Raw genomic sequence first — 17,200 nt, forward strand, 5'->3', positions numbered from 1 at the left:
ATAAGGCTCATTTGAGAAATTTGGAAGTTTTTTTGATTTTTAAATCTCCCTTGACAGGTCCATAACCTAACGCAAATGTGGTTGCTATCATCTTAGCTAGCACATCAGGTTGGACCCAAGATTTTCCATTAAGAGAAAAGTTGCTGATGTTCAAAGCACTAACACCTCTTACTCTGCAAAGATGGACTTATATGGGTTATAGAAACATCTTGAATTATTGATGATACTCAACAAACATTCTAGTTGGAGCGCTAGCAAACATTTTGTTGATTTCCATAGTCACTAGATAGTGAATTGCATTTAGATGCCAGACTTTTAATTTGTGATTTTTGTGCCTGTTGAAAAAGTAAGTTTTTAGGCATGCTCTATTTGTAATATTTTTTTTTTTTTTAAATGATTGTAAGAGTGATATATTACTTTGTAGGGAAGAATGTAGTTGTGTTTGTGATATGAGTGGTTGTAGGTATTAGTGTGTTCCTCTTGTGATATTGCCAGTAAGGAAAGAAAGAAGGGGGATCGATTCTTACCACTCATGAATGTGCCTTGTTGTGTGAGAATCAAAACATTTTGGTGTCATTCACTGGTATTGGACTGTCATTGCTTATAATTATTAATTCAAGAGAGAATTCTCCAGAAGTTCTTAATCATATATATTTTTTCTACTGACAGAAGACAAAACTGTAGGTGTAAATATGCATCTAGCAACCACCAAAAAAGATCTGATTCAAGATAAGGTTTCCACCATGGAATTCCATTTTTTCTTATTATGATGCTGTATGAAAGGGAAGTTGTGTTAAACATAATTTCATTTTTAGTTTTATACTTTTTCGTGACTACTCTGTGATGTACAGTCACCTCACAACTGCTGAGAGATTATTCTCTATCATGTTACATTATAATAGTATTTTGCAGAGGCATTAATTTCTACTTGGACTGAAGTGGTAAAGCACAGATGACAGAAGATTCTGTCATTATACACTCAGGAACATCTGCAATACAAGCCTGAAGATGTGTGCTACTGCAGAAATTATTATATGATGCTTATATTTTGGAGAATGCCTATTATATAAGACACCTAAGATAGCTTCTCTCCTCGGCCTATAGTTTCAAGAACAATTCCAGTCAGCTGAAAAATTGAAGTTTTTTCCTGTCTTAGTATATTTCCTGGTAGGACTGAACCTCACTCCCCTACCCCAAACTGGACATTTGTGACAACAAAAATAACTTGGTACAGAGATAAAGACACAGCAAATTTCACCACATACTACAAGGCTGATATGAGTTGGCTTCTAATCTCATTGGCAATGGTTCAAGAGAGGAGTAAGTTTATACAGGACAAAGGAATTTCCTGATGTATCCTCCACATAATAGAAACTAACACTGTAAGTTTTGACCCTCTCTGAGACCTCAGTTTCTGTTATTATGTAGAAGACTCTAGTACCTGTACACAGCGTTCTCAAAGGAAAACGGCAAACAAAACCCTTTAAAAATATGAAAATAAATAAATACTGATCCTATCAGCTGTTTGGCTTTTTTTTTTTTTTTTTATTTTCCTACAAAGAAAACACTGATCTAGCATGACATGATAAAAAAGTCCTTTAAGTTGAATGGATTCTGGCTGTCTTGAATGAAGGCTGGCAGGGAATACGCTATCCAGACTGTGGCAGATGGCATCTGTTTTGTTTGCTTGCTTGGGTTTGCTGTATGTTTCTGAGTGTTACACTATGTTCTGTGCTGTTCTGCTAAAAGGGTGAGCAGCAGAAGGAGGAGGGTTGCTTTTTCACTTTCTGGTGGCTCCTACTATCTAGAGCTGGTGAAATATCAGACCTTCTCTAACAGCGGTGGATTATGATCTACTGCAATGTTGCTTTGAAGAGCTGGTTGGAAAAAGCAGAGAGTGTAGCATCCAGCTGTCAAGGATCTTGAAGCACAAACAGAGATAACGAAGGTTCCTAGGAAGAAAAGAAAGCAGGCAAACATGTTTCAGAGTATTAAAATCTCGGAAGTAGTAAAAGCAGCCAGATGGAGAGCAAGACTGAAGAAAAGGACATAGCTCAAAAGCACTTTCAAGCTCAATTCCTCAGAAGGACTAAGCTTTTTTTTTTTTTTTTTTTTAATATATATTTTAAATTAAAAAGGTGCATTGCTGTAGTTCGATAACATTTAAACCCTGGGATTTATTGTCACCTGACATATTGAAGACACAAAAAGGTCTATTCAGAGAGGAACAAGAATGAATTCATGAAAGATGGACTCCATCTATGGGTGAATCAATACACTATACTTTGATCTAGATGTGAACAGCGTCTACTGAAAATCACTTTTTTTTTTCTTAATCAAAAATTAATTACACAGCTGGCAACAGAAAAATCTCTTTGCTAGGGAGTCTTGTGACAGTTTTTGGTGTATGTACTGATTCTGTGCTAGGAGTCCTCCGGAGACTAAAAAGGCTCACTTAGTAAAGGAGATGAACCACACAGCCTGTACTCACCATGGTTTATTTCTAAAAAAGAATGCCTCACCACATGTGCTGGCAATTTATGTGACAAGGAAGGAGGTCAAAGAATGAGGGAACAACAGAGGGAAGAAAAATGTATGGTTTTCCAAGACAGACCACCTTCTGCATCACCTTTGTCATTTTTGACCAGCTTACAGTCTTACAGTTGTTTCAAGAGCTTAGATCTTCCATAATGGCTGACCACAACAGGATGCATGCCCTGGAGGCCAAGCAGACTGCACAAAAGTTCTCCACTGTGGAGAGGACAAAGGTGGCAGGGTAGTTGACTGTTAGATCCAGTGCTAACATCCCTCACGTGTTTCTTAGAAATGGGGTGCTTTTCTTGCATGTGCAAAGGAACAGTCTTTGGCGCAGCTCTTTGAGTCAACAGAGTGCTGACAGAGGGTTGCCTGACCAAGAATGACAAAAGGATGCCTTGTTCTTCTGCCAGTATTTGGAGAGTAATCTGTTCATGTAAGGAGCAGCATCCTTTGAAAGGAGGACAAGCTTTCCAAACATTGTCAAGAGAAGTAATAGAGAAAAGAGATACAGGCAGGACCTTTAATCCAGATAGATTTCCTAGGGCCTCTAAATAGGGGAAGACACTTTCCAGTGAGACCTCCATCGTACCTGCAATCACTAGCGCATGCCCTTAAATTCAATTTGGATCCAGATAGTACCCAGGATGCAACTGCCACTGCCACAGAAACTGTTGGTGAAGGTGATAGCCTTGGAATTTGCCCATAGCCTTTGTCCCTCACCCTCAGGAAACATAAAGGTGGCTGATCTTTCTGCTGTGTGGATTAGAAACAATTCAGCCATTTTCCTATCAACCCTGTAGAACTTTGTAGGCAATAAGTCATATTGCCTTTACTTTCTGACATCCACACTTGTTTTCGGAGGTACTTACACTTTTTCTCTGGTGATGAACCCATGACAGAAGAATCACCCATGCCAGCCAATTGCTCCTTTCCAGACACAGGTCAACATCTCCTCTGTAATGATGATTCCTTTGAGAGAGAAACTGAGAGGAACATCTAATTTTTTTTTTTTTTAAGAAAGTACACTTCGGGGAAAAAATATTTTTATAGGAGATGATTGTTTTTCTTCTTAAGTAGTAAGAATGCAGCTGGCTATTACGTAGACATGACAGACTGATAGAAATGGAGATGGCATTTTCTGAGTAGTATCTGAAGTAATATGATAAGTTTTTCCACCTTACTTCAATATCCTTCGTACTGTACAGTGACCTTCCCATGCAATTTCTGTGTCCTTATCTTCTCTTTGATAAGAGGTTGGATGGTCTTATATTTAATTCATTTATCCAGAATTCTGTAGATCTATATTGACTGATTGTCTCTGCTGAGAACGGTTGGTATTTCTCAAGACAGTTGATATGATCACTGTTTTCCACAATTTTACGTCAATAAGACAGTGATAATCCTTTCTTACGTCACAGAGAACCATGACTACAAAATCAACAACCTTTGAATGATGTTCATGCATGATAATCTTGAGTGGCATGGAGTTGAGACTTTTTGTCTCTCAGAGACCATGGTTGATGTGGTAGGAATAAAATGTGGTTATTACAGCAGGAGTGTTAGATCCAACCAGTGACCAAAGGATCAGAGGTTTCATACCCTGAGAAACACATGTTTTTCTAATGTCCCTGTATACTAATAAATGCTTTAAAAGCATTATTTCCAGGTTCCTCAGAACAGTTACCTCATTTTGAATATGGAAACAGCTGATTCTTTTACTTATTCATTAATTTTATTTTTTGTTCATTTGTCCCTATTAAATGTTTCTTCTTTTGTTCTTCAGGAAAAAGCCTTGTTTGCCTCCCGCACTCCTGAGTTTTAATTACTGCTGGCTTGATTGTCAGAAAAATAGGACAGAAGGGTTGTTTTGTTTTTTTTTTTTAAAGTAAATGAGCTGCTTCCTCTTCATCCTTACTGACACAATGCAGCCAGCTATTAACAGGCTTTTTCTGTGTATAAGCACAAGTGAAAGGGAGCGAGGGAGAGACAGGGAGCCAGAGAGGGAGCGCTTCAACATTTGATAATAAAATGTAGAGCTTGAAAGAATAATCACAAGAAAAGAAGAAAAGAAAAAAATAGGAATTATATGAAAAGGGAAAGTTAATTGGTATAGAAAACTAAATTCAATATTTGCTTGTGGACTGCCTTAATGGTTTAATAACTGCCAATTTTGTACACAGGCTCTGTGCAGTTGTAATAAGAATTTCATCCCCAGCTCTTACAGGGAAAAGATAAGCAAGCAAATATAGTGTGGCCACTGAATGCCCTAGTACTGTGTTTTATTATGTTTACTTTATAATCCCATCATCCCCATGCCACCAGCATGCTTGAGGGGTAGTGGAGGCAGCAGTCGGCACTCCCTGTTGGCTCCCTGTCTTTCACTGCTACCCTAAGGTACTTAAGAATGACAGTATAAAGAATTTCTGTGCAGATGAGCCTGTAGATTTGGGGAATTGGCTGCTTATAGACAGGGACTCTTTTGGTAGACTTAATTCCTTTAGCAAGGGTGAAGAACCATCTGTGGGGATTCTTGTCATGTATAAGGAAGTTAGTCATGCTCTCTGCGGAGTTGAGTTTCTTGAATTTTAATGAAACCCATGTCAATCTGTCGCTTCTATACCCCTGTGTTGAAACCAGTGGTCAGCTAGTCAACAATCACAACAGTAAATCACAGCAGATAAGTCATGCAGGACAGCAATAAAGAATTTACAGTTGTGTCTTTTCCATTTTCTTTTCCTTCTTTCTTCCTTCTCTGTTTCCCTCCTTCTCTGTTTCCTTCCTTCCTTCCTTCCTTCCTTCCTTCCTTCCTTCCTTCCTTCCTTCCTTCCTTCCTTCCTTCCTTCCTTCCTTCCTTCCTTCCTTCCTTCCTTCCTTCCTTCCTTCCTTCCCTCCTTCCCTCCTTCCCTCCTTCCTTCCTTCCTTCCTTCCCTCCTTCCTTCCTTCCTTCCTTCCTTCCTTCCTTCCTTCCTTCCTTCCTTCCTTCCTTCCTTCCTTCCTTCCCTCCCTCCTTCCTTCCTTCCTTCCTTTCTTTCCTTCCTTTCTTTCTTCCTTTCTTTCTTTCCTTTCTTGCTTTCTTTCCTTCGATTCTCCCTGCCTGGCCTTGTCATGCCTTGCTTTTCCTTCCCACCCCTTTCATTTTCTGTTTCATTTTCTGTTTCATTTTCCCTTTCATTTCCTTCCTTCCTTCCTCTGCCTTTTCTGCCTCTTCCCTGGTCTTTCTTCCTTTCCTTTTTGCCTTCTGCCTGCCTTCCTTCTTCACGAAAAATACTCTAAAAGTGTACAAAATGACCATTTTTTTTTTTTTTTGTCTTAGAGTGAGAGGTATTTCAGAAGGTGAGGAGAGGAAAGATGAAAATACTTTGCAATTTGGGGAGATTTTATCTTTCTTGATCCATTATACTTTTTATTGGTCATTTACTTTCCATGCCCTTGATTTCCCCCAGTGACTGAAACACAGAAACTGAGTTTTACTTTCCTAATTTTAAAATTGATGTATGTAGATATAATATGAGCATGAAAATTAATAAATCCATAAAAAAGCATGTGTTAGGAAAGAGATCGCTGTAAATCAGTGTAATAGAGCAATCTGTTAGTCTCCCAAGTTCTAAGGCCTATGTACATGAAACAGTTAAAAGAATTCTAATGAGAGAGTTTTCAGACTCCAACATATACACCACTATACACAATAGGCTACAAAATATATACTACATGTGTCAAACCTAAGATTCATGTTAGAAGAGTGAAAGATGCTAGAAGATTAGAGGGTGAGAAACCATGTACATGACCGTTGTCCTGGGTCCTTCCACTAATGGATTGTTAGCTGAATAAAGTTCCCATATTGCAAGGTAAAATGGTCTCTCAATAGAACTTAATCAGCTTGGACATAACATTGTACTCATGGGATTATATGTTCTTGAACCAACCTGGTTTTAACCTGGATTGTCCAGATCTCCAGAAGAGGAGTGTGTGATTGTTCAAATCTGTTCATTTTGAAATAATTTTTAATATGCCTTTCAGATGGCAGGTATTAATCTACTGCTCCTTTTGGGAAAGTTAATTTCGGTCCTTTGTTTGTTCTGATGTTGAGCTTGTACTCTGAAATAGCTAGAAAAATTTGGCTGAGTGTTTAAAGTTCATGTTATTTTTCTATAACTTGAAAGCATGCAGTTTATCAGAAGCTGTTGATATTTTGTAAGATTAACAGAAGTCTCCTAGAAGACATAGCTATCATTCTTTCATCAAGTTTTTTTAAAATCTAAAAGTCTGTCCTGTAGAAAAATCTATTTTGTTTTTTCCAAACTGGTGTCAAATGTCAAAATATTAGAACTTTCCATGCAACCAAGTTATTAATTTTCTTTATTAGGAAATGTTAGGTTTTGTTTCCTCTTGTTAACGTCAACTATAACATTTTCTTATATTAAATGCTTTATGCAAAACATCGTGAATGTTTCGCCCTCACATTTCCTTAATTTGCCTCTTTGAATTTTACACATACCTAAACAAAACTCTAAATATTGCAAGTACATAAAAATGTGTACTTCAACATTTTGAGAAGTGATGATACTAAGTTATAAGGTAAAGGAGACATCCACTTAAAATACATTTTGAAGCTCAGTCAGTTCTTTTTACTGTTCTTATGGAACACAATAGCAAAACTTTTATTTCCTCATCATTATTTGTCGCTCTGATTTCTTTCATAAGTCCATGAAGAAGAAAGAACACTTAGATTAGGATCTTCATTTAATTGTTATCAGCCTTTTTTTTTGAGGAATTTAACTGATGTTTCACTCTGAGAAGTCAGACACTAAATACTTTTTTTGTTTTGATGTTCTGAGGGCTATGGTATAGTAGTCACCATGCTGAGTCTGGCACAGATATGAGAGTACGTTGAATCGGATTGTGTTATCTCACTCATCTACTTAAGACCCCAGGAACTGAGTTCTGATCTAAGCTATTTCTCTAGAACACAGCAAAAGTGCATGAAGTAAAGTGAGCAACTCAATGAAGCAAACCTTTCAGAATGCAAACAATTTATCCCATCCCTAGCTGCTGTCTCAGAGTGTCTAAGATGAACCAAGTGAAATGCCATATTTTTATATGACTATTGGTGAATGAGGTGAATCCATTGGTACTGAACATGTAGCTTTGCTATTAATGAGACTAGCTGTCAGGCTGAAATATCTTCATCATCAAAGTCCTTTTCTATGAAATTTCTGCCTTTCTCTTACACAGGATAAAGCTCAGAGTATTTCAGACAGATAGGGTGTTCATTTGAACTTTCATTCGGGGTGCTCAGATGCTGTTGATGATGGTTTTCACTTTAGTATGTAGAAAAAGTAGGTTGAAGTCTCATATAACAAGATACTATTGAATGTAAACTTTCTGGGAAGCACTGAGGCAATGACCAAAGACCCAATGTATTTGCCATGGGTATGTTCACATGCTGTAATGCATTTGCTGCTGAAACACATTTCCCAGACAGGAATTAGAAATGCTTTTATTCTGACCCACATTACCATTTCTTTTTCTTCAATACCAACTCTGTCAATAATTTTTCTTCATTCCTGTTTAGTCAGTTAAAAACTGCAGCTTTTTTGCCTGAGTATTCAGATTGCTTCTGATTTTATAGCCATAAACCAGTCTACTTTACATAGCTTTTGTTGGTTGCATCCTGCCTTCACGTGTTTATTTCTTATGCTTAGTACTGCATTTTCTGATCTCTAGTTAACCACTGTCAAAACTGATCAAGAATTTCTCCCCTTCCTCAGGGTAATTAATAGGGAAATTTCTTTCTTCTTTTATTTTGGAAATGTTTGTAAAAACTAATGAAGCATGTTTTGCTAAATAGAAGTTGTTGAACTTTTACAGCTGACATTTATGGTACCTTAGTGAGAAAGACTTAGGCATGGAGGAAAAAATAATGCATAGATGGTCCTCACTAAAGGAATCACAAAAATTACATGGATTTGTATTGTTTATTTTTTAATTGCATTGCTTGCAAATCTTGAGGAAAAGTACACTTATGTTACTGATCAATTAAGACTAGTGCACTCAGTCTTGTATTTAGAGTACTTCTATCCTGAACATCTCCATTTTCTACAATTTAACTTGCATCCAGAACAGAGGAATTGAAATTATGTCATTACACTGGGTTAGGAAAAGCAATGAACAAACATAATCTGAACCTTTCATTTGTGATAGGAACTATTGTTAAATGTCTTTGCCTAGATTATGGTACTTCAAAAGAAAGGTTAGGTCAAATTTACGCATGTGAACAAAAAATAACACAGAATGAAAAAGAGGAATTTCCCTCTGAAGCTGTAGGAAAGGGAAATCTTTAACTCTTATGCATCATAAGCCTTTGTTGCCTGGCTTTTTGTTCCTATTGTCATTATGATCTCTTTTTGACAATAGTTGCCTTACTGAATTCATCACTTTGTTCAGAAGTATAAGGCTTAACTCTCAGTGTTTTCACTCTCTTCTTTTGTCATTCTTTTGTTCCTTCCATATAGATTAGTAATCTAGTTTGACTATAGCCTCATTCTAGTGAATGAAATAGACTGGAAGGAAAAGATGACATTCAAATCACACAGTGATGCTGACGGACTCTGCACTTAACTTTTAGACTCCTAAACCCAGGATCAGTACTCGAGTTAGATACTGAAGTTCCTAGTGTGATATGTAAGAAGATGTAAATATCTCACGATGACGTTTTCAGTGCTGTGCGTCTGAACAGGGTACAGCAACGTTTAAGAACACATCTGAAATTCTGCCTCTGTCTTGGACTGAAGGTCTTACCTCTAGACTGAGCTAGGTGGCTCTGCAAGGCTGGCATTCGGAACCTCAAATCAGATCCAGACTTATTTCACTTTTGACTAAGTGCATGGAAGTGGGCCTATTTGACTTTCCTGTAATAGTTACTGACAAGAGCCTGTATGCCGAAAGAGGTACACCTCAGGTTTCTAGATGCTTTACCCAAAGGAGTAGTAAATTAGTGATGACTCTGTTTATTATATCCTTCAGATGGAAAATTCTTACCCTTCTTGCGTGTTTTTTTTTTCCTTTAACCACACTGGGAATGTTATTTGAGATGATGATGGTGTTAACAACTTATTTATGGAATATTTCTTTCTCTGGCGGATAGTGTTTTGACAGTATTCAATTGATGCTGCTGAAATGGAGGATGGTTAGATTCAACTGTTTTTGACTTGCATCAGATAGTATTTCTTTGACAATTCCAATCTTGAACTCCATATTTCCACTGTTAAACAGTGAGTAGTCTTCTAGCATGTCTGAATTAGTTCAAAGAAGGTAGCAGAAGATGGATAGAATGAAAGGTAAGTTTTTATTGCACAGCATTGGCTGAGAAAATTCTACTGTCAGGTGAACTCTTTCTTCTTCTAAAATTTAAGTTTTCTTCAGCTACATGCTAGAGCACGAAGGGAAGGACAGATGGAATTGGGACTTCACGGGACAGAACAAATACACATCTGATTAAGAGCAATCCCAAATATATACTTCTGATTTCAAAATGAATATTCACATGAAAGGTAGTATTCAGAATAGATGTAGGTAAGAAATACTAGTTTAAATACAAATAAAATTAAAAAAAATAAATTCACAAATAAAACTAGAAGTACAATTTGGCTAAGCAGGTGTAAGAAGGAAGGTGGCCTGGAAAGGAACACTGAACCACAGATTTCCCAACAGACCATACTCTCTGTGTAGACTTGTGCACATATGTTTTCTTTGTGCTCCCAAGAAGAACAAGCTATTTATTATTAGGTATCTAAATATAAATTTTTGCTATCACACTGAATAGCCCAATATGAGAATACACTTTCCAATTTTGATTGAAGTGCTAGAAGAAAAATACGGGATGGAGATAAGTTTGCAAATTACAGCAAGGTGTGACATTGTGCAACTTGGAACTGTCAACCTCCAGCTCAAATTTTTTATTTATCATAGGAAATGTATTTTGCAATATTCATTCATTTTGTTTTGGGGTCATTGACATTGTGCTGCCTTTGCACAGGTGTGATGGGGAGTTGATGGGCTGTACATCAGTTTCATTAGGACTGAAGAACTTAATACTGAAGACTTAATGCCTCTGCAAGAAAAAAAACCACTGTAAAGCTCCAAAAAGCAGTGTTTATAAGTTTTCAAATAGAAGCTGAGAAACACCAATAAAGTTTGGATTCAGCTCAAGTGCACCATCAACCTCAGCCAGCTTCCTAGTATTTTTATTTATTTATTTATTTATGATCCATTTGTCTAGTACCACTGAAAGATCTATAGCGAAAATTAGTGGGGCAAAATGTAGATTCAATTGCACTTTGTACAATAGGAGCAAATAATTCCTGTTCTCATTATTTGGATCAATAATTTGCTAAACCAGTATTAACAAGAGCAACAACTTTACTAGGTTAAGAGGGTTTTGTACTGAGTAATGACTGCCTGGAGAAGCAAAGAACAGAGGGAGTAAATCCTAGCAGCCTTTTACTATTGAGGTAGCACATGCAAGTGAATCAATAGTGGCTGGTAAGGTAGTGCTGTAAAGATGCTTTATTGGTTTGACTAAGTAGGTTGGCAGGGAAGCTGCTGCAAGTATCAGTACAAACAATCAAATCTGGTCCAAACAAAGAGCTGAAACCCAAGAGCCTTCGCTTTCTTGGAAGCACTAAAAATAATGTTTTGGTCGTAAGAGCCTACGTCATTCAACCTGGCCTTGTGTCAAGTTTGTGAACTGTCTAGACAGGTCAAACATTTTCTTTTAGTCACGGAAGATACCTTACCTCAGCCATTTGCAAACAAGTTTCTCACAGGAGGCTAGTAACTAGCTACATGCACACTAGAGTCCATTGCAGAAGATAAGCACTGAAGAGCTCAGTTTTGATTTGCGACAGCCTAGATCTCTTCCTACCCACCTCTGCACATCTACCTGGGGCAGCTAAGGGAAGTCTCAGTGCGAAGCTCCCTTTGTAGCCAGAGAGACTTCTCCAAGGGGTGCTTCAGTCTTGCTTAGATCTGCCTGGCTCTGAACCAGAGTATCTCTCTCCATTTTCTGCACAGGGAGCCTACGGAGACCAGGGTCCCAAAAGTTAAATCCTTCGCTTAGGTACCTAAATATAGAAAGGCTGAATCTAAGTCCACAAGTGCACAGTGAGTTAGTAGCTTTTCAGCAAAGAGGCCATAACTTATTAAAGGATGCTACTTTGATGCTTCCTTTTTTTTTTTTTTTAACATACATCAATTACAGTTTCACCCAACAGAAATTTGTTGACATATATGAGTTTCAACTTTGTTTTCAAGAAATTACAATCTGCTACCATCCTTTCAGCATCATTAGCTTTACCCATGCCTGGGGCACAAGAAATCTTAAAAGTGCTTTATTAATACTTTCTTAAATGTATTTTATTAGTAGTAGCATTCATTGTAATAATAATAAACAACATTACTATGCACATATAAGAAGAGTTAAATAAACAGCTTTAAGTCTGTTCATGCCCTTGGCATGGACAAAGATAATGGTGTTTACTGCTATTGTTAATTATTAGTAGTAATATTTGTATTTGTATTCGTACTGCGGTGGTGCTTAAGAAAGAGCTGCAGTGACAGACCAGGATTTCGTTTAACTATGTATTGTGTAAATATAGGACCTTCTTCAAATAATCTACAAGCCAAGTATAAAACAGAGCTAGCGAATACACACAAATATACATCTTTGTGTACACATATACATGCAGGGGTTTTTTTTTTGTTTATTTTTCTGTGTGTGTACGAAAGAATGTAAATGTACTTTCTATGCGTGAGACTACAACAGAACAAGGTATTGCACTAAACACCTAAACAGAATAAACAAGGACAGAATCTTAGATTTGTTTGATTCTAAAACTTGCAGCAAACAAGGATATTGAGAAAATTCCCTGAAATTCACAGGAACTGTGCCAAATGAGATTTACATAAGTATCCTTCAAACTGCATTTGGTTTGTTTCTACCCAAAATCAAAACCAGGAAAGATCAGACCCTCTTTAGAGCCAAATGTGGGATGAAATCTCATTGCAAAAGCTTTCTCAGGAAAATAGGATCAGAGACTACCCATCACCAACTCTTCTGCTTCGCAACATTGTTGATACTAAGACATATGTTAAATGTTTTAGGGATTTCAGTCCTCGGTGTTTTGTTTTTCCCTTTTGACAGTCAAATGACCTCTAGTCACAAGATGTTGGGCTGATAGCTAGATGCATAACTAACTACAATTCACAGTTTTGTTTCTGTAAAGTTAGAGATCTGGACAGATTTTAAATCAATTATTATTTTGAGAAGAAAAGAATGTGAAAGAATGATTTTAGCTATGTCTGGCTTCTACCAGGATTTCTGAAAGAAAGCAGAAAGGGAGGGAAAGCAAAAAGGTTCTACATTTTCTTCTAAGTCTCTGATGGCAAACATATATCCCCCAACTGAAAACCGGGGGGTCATTGTTTAGCCTGGATATATCACTGTAAATGACACATGCAAGTTATGAGCAAAACTAACTTTGACTTCTTCTAACGTCGGGAAACAAAGACATTTCCAGAGACTTCAGGCAGCGTGAAGTGGCTGTAGAAAGTGTCTGGATGCCTCTTGCAAAATCCTTCATTACACGACAAAACCAGAAGCCCTTCTGTCTCTGTGATCATTGCACTGGTGTCGGCTATTTGGGTTTGAAGATTATCTAACAACAGAGTCTCAGTTATATACATAAAATATAGCGCTGACTATGGATTAGAGAGGGGCTGCCAAGTACAGCATTCAAACACCTGGCGATATTGATTTTACACTTTTCCTGTGATTCTACATCATGTTCCTTTAGTTTCTGGCAATCTCTATAACTTTTATACTGACATAAATTGTGATAAAAAAGGAATCAACTAATCCCTCTTTCCCCTCCAGAAATAGTTAGGAAAGCTCTACAGCACCATTAATATTTTTGTTAATGTAGGTGAACTCAAGGGGGGCAAAAGTATGGTGAAAGTTAAATCTAACCTCTTAGTGTGTTGTTATTGTTTCTGTGTTGACTTCAGATTTGCTACCCTAGTAACAAACATAAGAATATAAACATTTATTCATCTGGAAAATCCCCTTTATTATATGATTGGTATGGCTATCTTTTGTTTTAAAATGCATCCAACCAAGACCATCCTCAAGAAAGGACATGGCATATACCCTTTTACTAATGGTGCTCCTGCACTTAATGAACATCCGATACTTTGTATAGTGAAATAGTAGTACGAAGTGGATGCAGTCCTCTGAAAACCTCCATGTTTTACACTGTGGTAGATGGAAGGACAACTGCCCTTAAGGATGCCTATATTTTCAAAATTCACAAAGTCATGGAGTTGCTTTCATGCTATTTGGAGAAGGAGTATGGAGGGTTTGTGTTTTGTTGTTTGGTTTTTTTCTTTTGCTTTTGAGTCCTGCAAAGTGACATGTATCCTTGTAGTTCCCTTGCTGATGAATCAGTGAAGGTGACAGTGCTGTCTTAGATTCAAAACTCTAGTGTGAAGCCAAAGATATAGCAGGATACCCAGAATTCTGAAAAAAACCCATCTGTTAAATTCTGAATGGTGCTGCTTGAATTACTAGGTTAGAAAGAACAAAGCCAATATTTTGTCTATCTCTATCATCAGTGGAGGGTTTTGGAGTATTGCCCAAAGGGGAGTTGTGATAATACTGTTTTTCATTTTACATGCATATCTGTGTAGTATATCACAGTACCATGGTAATAAATGCACTTGCTGTCCACTTCTTCCTTAAATTTAATTTTCAACTGTTCTGGTAAGTACTTTGTACAAGAGCTGTGAAGACTAGAGTCCAGTAACAAAGTTGATATTAAAGAACAAAGTTGATATTAAAGAAATTTAGAAGGGAGGAATAATTAAAAAAAATAATCCCACAAACAAAACAGGCAGGAGTGACAAAGAGAAAGACTTTCACGGGACTGGAACAGGACGTAGTGCTTTGTCTGTGCTTAATTAGAAAATTAACAGTGTCACCAAGAGCTTGAAGTGCACAGCTAAGCTTTTTAGTAGTCTTTCAATATACCTACATTGCTTGGATCATAGGGTTCTTCAGGGCAAATTAGCACTGTTTATTTAAGCAAATCATCTGTCTGCTCCCATGGGGACCTCTACCTCTTTGACTTCAGCACCCAAGTACCACACAGATCATCATATATCACTTCCAGGGGCTGAGAAGAATTTTAATAGCTATAATGTTTTGTTTCAATTCTTGAACATGCACTGATGAGTTTCACAGTTGCAAACCATATGACATGAGAGACAGCAGTGGCAGCTTTGAATTTTGAAGGTCTTAAGTTCCCAAGAAGGTGCTTTATAAGTAACTTTTAATGAGTTGCGTAAAGTAAGCTTTCCAACATAAGCATTCTTGAGATTAATTCTGGGAGGTGTTCCAGTGAATAAGTAAAAGAAAGGGTTGCTCTTGTAAAATACTTTCTTAGGATTCTGCTACTGCTACTGTAACCAAATCAAAGGAAGAAAAACTAGGCATTTAGGAAGAGTTATTATATATCCTTTCAGTGGAAATTACTTATGGAGGGTATCAATAAATAAGCATTAACCTACTATCTTTAAAAAAAAGATCTTTTGGGGGAAATCTTTTATTTTCTCCAAAATATTTGGATAGCGAAGACTGAAAAGTGAATTGGAAAAGACCTCTGAAGATCTTTAGACAGGGAAAAAATGCAACATATGAAGTCAGACAACTCAGTTCAAGCCAAAGAGTTCAAAGTTGCTAGCTAAGTAGTTTAAAAGCCATCTGTGACGGAACAGTTGGGTTTGTCTAAAAAGTGCTAGGGAATCATCCAGAAAACAGACATCTTGGAGGAATTCTTTGTGAAATCCACAAAACTCCCACTGATAGCCATCTTGTTGGCTTAAGTTTTATAAAGGTCAATGAATGTGGAAAAAAAAGAGTGTGAAAAATCTAAATGTCTTGGAATTCATCAAATTTCTGAGCATATATATAGCTGGTTAGAGAAAGTGTAATTTTAAACATGGATAGGCATAGATTTGTCTAAAATCAGGGAAGAGATATTTATTGATGCTGCTTTGTCTCTGATAGTGCCATAGGCATTGCCAGAGAGTCTCTAATAACTAGCAAGACAGTAACCACAGGACAAAAAAAAGTGATTTGGCACAGACAAATCTAAAGTGTTATTCTCAAGATGTAAATAATATGTTACTCAAAGGGAATGGCTCCCAAACAGAATTGTGCATGCCTGTGGGGACCACACTTTGCCAAAAACAAGCAGGTTAAAGAACACTGGTTAGAAATGCATGAGTTTTCCAAAATTAAGATATCTGCCTAGTGCTTGAGTCTGGTTTCATTTCCTTGAGTGGGGCATTGCCTTGAAAACAAAGGTAATACAAGAATTGACAAGGAAGTCATAATAATAGATTCCAGAAAAGGAATGAACTGGAAGTTGGTATTTCACTGCCATTGGAGAAGACAAGATGCTCTTTTTTATAATAATATTGCTAGTTTTAAACTGAGCTTTAATTAAACTACTTTGCATTCCTCATAGCTTGTGTTTGCATTCCTGACAGACTTAAAGTAAAGCACATTTTTAATTTTGCAATTGCTGCACTTGCTTTTCGCTCTCAGTTGACCTCATCATTTGTTAGCAGCCTACATGGCCTTAATAGTTGAAACGTGAAGTAATTTTTTCAGAATAGACGAGTAATTGCCACTGTAATAGGAAAAAATAATGTGCAGGTTTTTTGCAAGGGGTGATCAAACGCTCAGATTTAGAAGATAGGAGCTGGTTACCTCTCCAAGATCTTTAAATATTTAGATCATAACAACATGGAAGATGATAGGGCTTAAAGGGTGTCAAGAGTTCAACTACCCGTATACCCCTCCTCTAAGGCAGTATTAAGTACCCCATTCCAGATAGATGTTCATCTAACATGTTCTTTAAAGCTTTCATTCATAGAGATACTGCAACTTCCCTAGGCTATATTTTCCAGTGCGATAAGAACACTAGATAAAAGCAAAGTGAATGTATTAACTTTCATTGGGCATACACAGGTTATGTTTTTGCTAGCTGGGCTCTTTGTAGTTTAACAAGAAGTTGTGCTGGATGGATTCTAATTAGATCCATAGGCCCCTCGTGGGTTCATTTTGAAATCTTGTTACCCAACTTCAGTTTCCTGATTAAGCTCCAAAAGAAAGGGATGCCAGAAGTCTGCCAAGTAGGGTGCCAAGCCACCAACAAGACCTTAAGCACTAAGACTATTGCATTGTGGGAGCTCACAAGTCATGAGAAATGAGATAATGTGAGATATCTGCAGCAAGGTCATGGTGCCACAATCTCATTTCCAAAAATGACTTTCTCATAGGAACCATCGCTGCCAGGGTTGAAAGAGTGGAACTGGGTTGAAAAAGTGTTGTGGATTCAAAGACGACTGAGTGCAATTTGCTTTCTCTTCTTTGGCTTTTATTTTGGGTTTGTTTGGTTTTTTTGGGGGGGTTGTTTTTGTTTTTCTTTATAATATATTATTTATTTTATTTTATTTTCACTGCTGTTTTTAATTTGTTGCCTTAGAGAATTCTCTCCTCAATTCAGCCACAAAATATGTAGAGATTAAGGGAAAGAAA

This window comes from Larus michahellis, chromosome Z (genome assembly GCF_964199755.1).
Source record: "Larus michahellis chromosome Z, bLarMic1.1, whole genome shotgun sequence".
NCBI classification, from domain to species: Eukaryota; Metazoa; Chordata; class Aves; order Charadriiformes; family Laridae; genus Larus; species Larus michahellis.